The following is a 7,147-nucleotide window of genomic DNA, read 5'->3' as shown; positions in this document are numbered from 1 at the left end:
ATTTCTTGTATATTGATAAGATACAATTGATACAAATAAAAACACACATTTTAGATATTGGAGAGCTAGAATCTTTTACTAAGTGTCAAAATAACAGGAAAGAGAGAGAAGGCTCTAATTCTGGTAAGCCTGTGGCCTGCTACAACTGCCTTTCAATGTTCCTATGCAAGCTTCATTGGACTTAGTATTTACCAAGTCTCCATAACGGCTGACATGTATGAGGTTCCATCTCAAGTTTCTTTTCCAAGGCCATAGCACCCATCAGGTGGCGCTCTTTCACTGGTTGAAACAACTGTATCTGGTGTTTCTGAAGTGCAAGCACATCGTAGGAAGATACTTTTCCAAATAAAAAAGTTGCTTGCTGTTAAAAGCTCCACATTGCTTTTGTCTTATGCATTGCACTGCATCTTCATACTTCATTCCCCCTTCAATTAAAGCTAGGCCAACCAGCACTGAAGCTCTCCCAAGACCTGCAGCACAGTGGACCACAATACAACAACCAGGATCAGAAATTTCTTTTTTACAAGTTTTAACCACTTATCAACGATCTGACTGGATGGTGGTGCACCATCATCAAAAGGCCAGTCCAGAACCTGGATGCCTTCATTCTCCAAAATGGCAGTGTTACATGCAGCTTCACACACTCTTACTGTGGTGGTAACTCTGTTCTTCTTAAGTTCCTGTAAGAATTTGCTTAAGGAGGCATTGCTTGGGCTGTGCACCATCAGAAATCTCATATTGGGACGTCCCTGGCGGTCCAGTGGTTAAGACTTCACCTTCCAGGGCAGGGGATGCGGGTTCGACCCCGGGCAGGGAGCTAAGATCCCACATGGCTCTCGGCCAAAAAACCAAAACATAAAACAGAAGCAATATTGTAACAAACTCAATAAAGACTTTACAAATGGTCCACATCAAAAAAAAACTTAAAAAAAAAAAAAGAAATCTCATATTCCTGTTCGCAATCTCTACAGGAGCAGGGCGGTTCACCCCAGTCATGTGGAAGTAATTAAAATTTAAAAATACAGAAAAGATGTAAAAGAACTGGAGGCTACTTCAAAATACTCCAGTTTAAATTTTCAGTGAGTTGAATATGAAGTTAGGAGTAATAGGAAATGAAATCAACCTTCAAACAAAACAAAAAGTATCAATGTTTCAGTACAGTAATACAGAAAATCAGGGCACTCAGCTTTGCCCCATTCAGGTCAGAACCCTTGCAAAATGGTCTCCTATTCAGTTCAGCTCTTCAATGTCCAGGTTATTCATTTTTATGGACACCGCTCAGGTAGTAACAACCTTCTAGAATTCACCAGTCTGCACAGAGGTTGGACTGGGCCTGTCAGTAATTCCTACTGCCTCTTGGACAGTCCATAAATGTGTGACCAAGAACACTGGAGAACCGAGAGATATGTTCACTCATTGACGAATGTGGCCTAGTCAGATAGCCGGTCCCCAGGCAGAAATGACAATGCCCCGTGCACAGCTCCGGGAAAAGCGCATCACTGATGGGATCTACTGCCACCAGAGTCCAAAATTTGCCTCAGGTGGCCTGTATCGTCAGCCCTCCCTTGTTTCTCTGCCGGAAGGACAAAGGGAGAATACAGACACCAGCCAACAGGGAATGCCGGCCAAGTGCAGACAAGGAGGAACTGGGCAAGGGTAAAGCAAAGGCTGGAGCGTCATAAAGGGGAAGCAAACACCCATGTGCGAAAGCTATTTATTTCTATGGCAACGTTTCATAAATTAGTCTACAGGTCCTCCCACGCAACACTTCTAATGCACAGATCACATTTCATATTAGACAACCATTAAATGTCAGCTCCCTTTCTTTACATAAACAACAAACAAAAGGTGATATTAGAGGTGGCCCTGAATTAACATGCCAATTTAACATCATTTAACAGGAGAATAACTGGTTGTGATACTGATTATTTCTTTGGAGCAGCTGTTAGGTGGCACTGTGCTCCAGGCTGACTCAGAAATCATTCACAGAATTTCCCTCCCATTTACTACAAAACGGATGTGTTTGATATCCAGCCTCTACAGTCGTTTCAAATCAATTTCCCCACATACCAGCATGATCTGCTTTCTAAGACTTAAAAAGTATTAAAAAGAAAGAAAAAATTAAAGAATGAAAGTAAGTCAACTAGTCTAAGGGGGATCTAAACCTCTCTGATCTCAATGGATTTCAAATTCATAAGGTCTTTACTTCTGTCCAAGGTGAGGAGGAAGTTAAAGTGAGACTGGGAAAGGCATTGTGGACTAAGAACAACTCTGCCTCCCTCTAACCTGCAGTGGGGGCTGAGACAAAAGGATACAAATGACCATTGTATTTTCCAAAACATTCAAAGGCGCAAAGTGACTCTTTTCACTATCTAAGTCACCGGTGGTGAGGAGGAAATTAGTGTAGAAAAAGAGATTGTAGAAAGGGAGTATACGATGTGTGCATGTGTAAAATGATAACTTATCATACTCATCTTCCTTGGGTGGATATGAAAAATAAAATATGTCTATATGGCTGTAGTCATATTCTTTATTCAAGCATACAGTGAGGAAACGGGGAGTGTGTAATTCAAAACCACACTACACTTGCCATACCCCACTATGATTAACTTCTGTAACTCACTGGGTCACTGGAAAGTTGCATGACTTATATGCCTAGGTACAGCTATATGCACATATACATATATATATACGTACGGACACACAAACATACATTACTTTCATCACACTATGTGTATCATAAATGAATTCTGCATCTGCAAACATACACTACATATTTCCTTCTCTGAGAGGACACATCCAGATTAGTAATAATGAAAAGTAGACTACCTAAGAAGCCATTTGTCATATTTACTTTTATCTTCTCTATAAACATATTCCTTTTCCCTTTCCATACATTTAAAGTAAAAATCTAGAAAAACAATCTTATTTTCAAGATTCGCATTTTGGTAATATATTTTCTAAAATATGTCCACTGTCACAGCGCATGCATCTCCCCAACTCCTGACTAAAAATCCATGAAAGGAGAGGAAATATATGCATTTGAAAATAATATATTTATAACATAAAAAATTAAAATGTGTCATTAATGGATATGTATTAAGGAAGACCAGGAGGTATTTCTGCATTAATTCAATACACATTTATTAAGGCTCTCCTAAATACTGGTAAAATCTAGACCTAGTCCATAAGAAGCTTGTTATCTACAGGAGAAATACACAAATATAAACTAACTTTAAAAAAATTAAAGACTTTATACTATAATAAGAACAAACTGAGTTCAGGAGAGGGTGTGAATAAATCTGCCTGGCATATGAAGCAGGATACTAGAACAAGACCTCTCAGACTCAGTGACATTTTTGCTCATCCATACATTGATCTTTCACCATTTTAACCACAGTATGTCTCTACAATAGCTCTGTACTATGTACATTTTTATGAGGGTAAAATGCCCACCAAAAAAAAATTGGCAGCAATCAATGGAACCGCAAGGTAAGATTAGTAAAGAATGAAACATCATGCAAGTTGGATTGAAACATAACCAGGAAAAAATGGGAAAAATAATTACCTTAATAACTGCTCTTTGATACCTCAGGAAAAGAAAAGAAATCCGAAAGACTTCTGAAATAAAATATAACGTGCTATATATAAAGTTTCATCAGACAACTCACTTAATGCTGAATAAAAAGATCAATTACTCTTAAAAAAATTCTAACACCTGTTCAAGGAGTTCTTAAAGAGGGAAAATTGGATTATTTATCTAAGATATATTAAATAAGAGAAATATTATAAGATATAGTATACTTGGCAAAGATAACTATAAACCCAAGAGAAATTATATTTTTGAACTTTTGAGTTATTTTGATATTTTATTTTAGTTTTGGTTCAAAAGAAATAAAAGGTTACACTGTCTTAACAAATAAAGGGTTAAGAAAATCATAAGGCTGAATTAATAGTTATTTTCCATTCTGCTACATATCTAGAATATTTTATAAATTGCTAGATATTTTAGACATCAGAAAATGATAATTTTTCACATAAATTAAGTCCTAACCTAATTTATCATCAAGGTTTTTTTTACTTGTAAAACATGTTACTAAGTAAACAGTATTCATTAGATGTGACCTAAAATTTTTATTCTCAATTCCTCTCTTTAAACTTATCATTTAGAGAGTTTATCCGTAACAAATGTCTTGTGTGGCCAGAAACTTTCAAAGCTGAAATAAAAATAAACAGTTGTATGGAAAGAGGAACAATGACAAGAAAGTTTAAAAGGTGTTGATTTCATCATTTAGACCACCTTAGATATAATTTTTAAAAAATAATACAAAACCCTAAAGTGCTTTTTTGATACTTCATTTTCTTGTCATTTTACTAGATCATTTTTTAATGAGGAAGGAATTTCAATAAAATAGGAGAGAAGAAAGTGGGGGGGGGTGTGTGTGAGCAAAATAACCAGGGGGGAATAGGGAAAGAGAAAGGACAGAAAGAGCATTCAGAAAGATTTGGAGAAATTCCCTTTTTCCCTTTTTTCCTAAATCCTTAAGGGTAGTTGAAGGGAAGCAGGAAGTGCAAACTCATTGCCAAATAGCACCCTCTGTTCAAACAACAGGATTTAATGTTCTCTAGGTTTGTGATGTAAATGGTTTCCATTCCTGCCACTATGGTTAAGCACAACAGCACAGTAGATGGTCTGTTAACCTGATTGTTGCATTAATGCTGGGATGGAATATGCATCCATGCAGTGAAGAATGCAAAAAGAATGAATTTCTAGAGAAGGACCACTATTAATACCCACACAATAAAATCTGCTCATTCTTTGAGAGGCAAAAACAATTATAATGCCTGGCATTCATTTGAATTTAATGAGAGTAGAGTTAGTTCAAACCTTTCCTGGGGACACATGCTAGGAGTATCTTAGGTCCAGGCATATACATTTAGACCATTACAATATGACTTTAAAAAGCATTACATACTACTTAGAATTTTTAATAAAATAATATATACTTCAATACAAGCGTATCTACATGGGTCAAAAAATAAAGAAAAATGGTGAGTTAAGACATCTTTATGCCTTTTTTCTTTATATCACAGTTTCAAAGCCTGCATAAAATTTAGAATCCTGAAATGCATAATACTTCATGCTTTTTTAGGAATATGAAAACTTATGCCTATTTTTAAACAAATATTAAGGAATAATTCTCACTGAACATATTGCACATATTCAAAGTGAATAGTTCCCCCAAATTTTCCTCATGGCCCTTTATGAGCTATCCTTTAACCCTCAACATCAGCCCCCCACGAATTTTGTAGGCAACCTTTTTATGCTATTATTCATTTGTTTGAATTTCTTGAAATTTTATTTAAATAGGATCATGCAGTATATATTTTTTTCTTGTCAGGCTTCTTTCATTCAGAATAATTGTTTTTAAGATTCATCCATGTTTTAGCGTGTATTATGGGTTGAAATTTGTCCCCCCAAAAGATATCTTGCAGTCCTAACACCCAGTACCACAGAATGTGACTCTATCTGGGAATAGAGTCATTGCAGATGTAATTATTTAAGTTGAAATGAGGTCGTGCTGGAGTAGGGTGGACCCTTATTCCACTATGACTAGTGTCCTCATAAGAAGAGAAGAAACACAGAGACACATGCAAGAGGAACATGTCATGCGATGATAGAGGCAGAGATTGAAGTGCTACAGCTGCAAGGTGGTGCCAAATCCACATCCAACTGGTGTCCTTTGAAAAAGGGAAAATGTGGACACAGCCGCAGACATTCACAGAGAGAAGTCTATGTGCAGATACACACAGGAAGAAAGCCACGTAATGACAGATGATGAGTGATGCATTTCCAAGTCAAGGAACATCAAAGATTGCCTGGAAACCACCAGAAGCTGAGAAGAGGCAAGGAAAGATTCTCTCCTACAGGTTTCGGAGGGTACATGGCACTGCCGACACTTTGATTTCAGACTTTCAGTATCCAGAACTGTGAGACAATAAATTTCTGTTTTTTTAAGATACACAGTTTGTGGTACATTGTTACAGAAACCCTAAGAAACGAATGCAGTATGTATCAGAATATCATTCTATTTTGTGACTATTCACAATTTGTTTATCCCTTCACCTGTTGAGGACATTTGGATTTTTTCCAGTTATAGGTTTAGTGGTATAACTAAATCATGGAGTACATTCAACTTTAATTTGACTAAATACTGACAAATTGATTTGCAACAGTCAATACAACCCAAAATCAGGACCCAGGGGTTCCTATTATCCACATCTGCACCAATACTCGCAATGTGCAATTTTTTTCTTCCTTGCCAATGTAAAGTGATATGTTCTTGTTATTGTAATTTCTTTTTTTTTATTACAAATGGGCTTGATTATCTTTTCATATATTCATTCACCTGTTGGGTATCCTCTTTGCTGAATTGTCTGTTTATATCCTCTGTTTATGTTTTATCAGTTTTAGATATTGAAATATCTTTTATCTGTTAGATTTTTTATGGGTGTCTCTCACTGGGGGAAAAAAAAAAACCTTTATTTTGATGTAATCAAATCAGTCCTTTTCTGGGCCTCATGACTGATGCTTTTTGAGCCTTATTCAAACTTAGTTGACAAATATATTCTTCTAAATTGTTCTATACTAACTTTATAATTTTGTCTTTCATATGTAGCTTTTTAAACCATCTGGAACTCATCTTTTTATATTTGCTAAAGCAGGGCTCAGGTTTTATTTTTCTATATATACCAAACAGATTTTTCTAACATCATTTATTAGACAGTCTGAGACTGACCATGTCATAGGCAAATGCTATCTATTGATTTCCAGGCCCTTGTTTATCTTCCTCTATGTAGTCACACATCATCCAAGAAACCTAAAGTTATAGAATTTAGCTTTTATATGGTTTCTCTCAAACTCTTGTGATTAGTGAACACTTTTCATGATATTTGAGAGATAATGAAAGAAATCTATTGTTTTCCCCAATTGATATAAAAATCTAATTTTTCATATATTAATATATTCCAGTGATTTGTCTATTCTGAGTCAACAACACATTCCATTGTAGATATTATTAAAAAAATGAATATCTGGAGTAAAACTCCCCCTTCATTTCTATTTTTGTAATTTTTCCTCTAGAAT

General features: G+C 35.8%; 1 pseudogene across 1 annotated transcript; it reads right to left on the bottom strand.

The window, feature by feature from the left end:
* Window positions 1-276: 276 nt before the first annotated feature.
* On the bottom strand, window positions 277-996 carry LOC308609476 (protein tyrosine phosphatase type IVA 1-like; annotated as a pseudogene). The gene is made up of 2 exons: window positions 941-996; window positions 277-714 (listed from the first exon to the last, which is right to left on the bottom strand). The product of its transcript is annotated as a protein tyrosine phosphatase type IVA 1-like (transcript).
* Between the last annotated feature and the right edge of the window lie 6,151 nt (window positions 997-7,147).

Source organism: Mesoplodon bidens (genome assembly GCF_964165515.1).
Source record: "Mesoplodon bidens genome assembly, chromosome: X".
Lineage (NCBI taxonomy): Eukaryota > Metazoa > Chordata > Mammalia > Artiodactyla > Ziphiidae > Mesoplodon > Mesoplodon bidens.
Note: the sequence above shows the minus strand (reverse complement) of the source record. Positions and strands in the feature narration are given on the sequence as shown.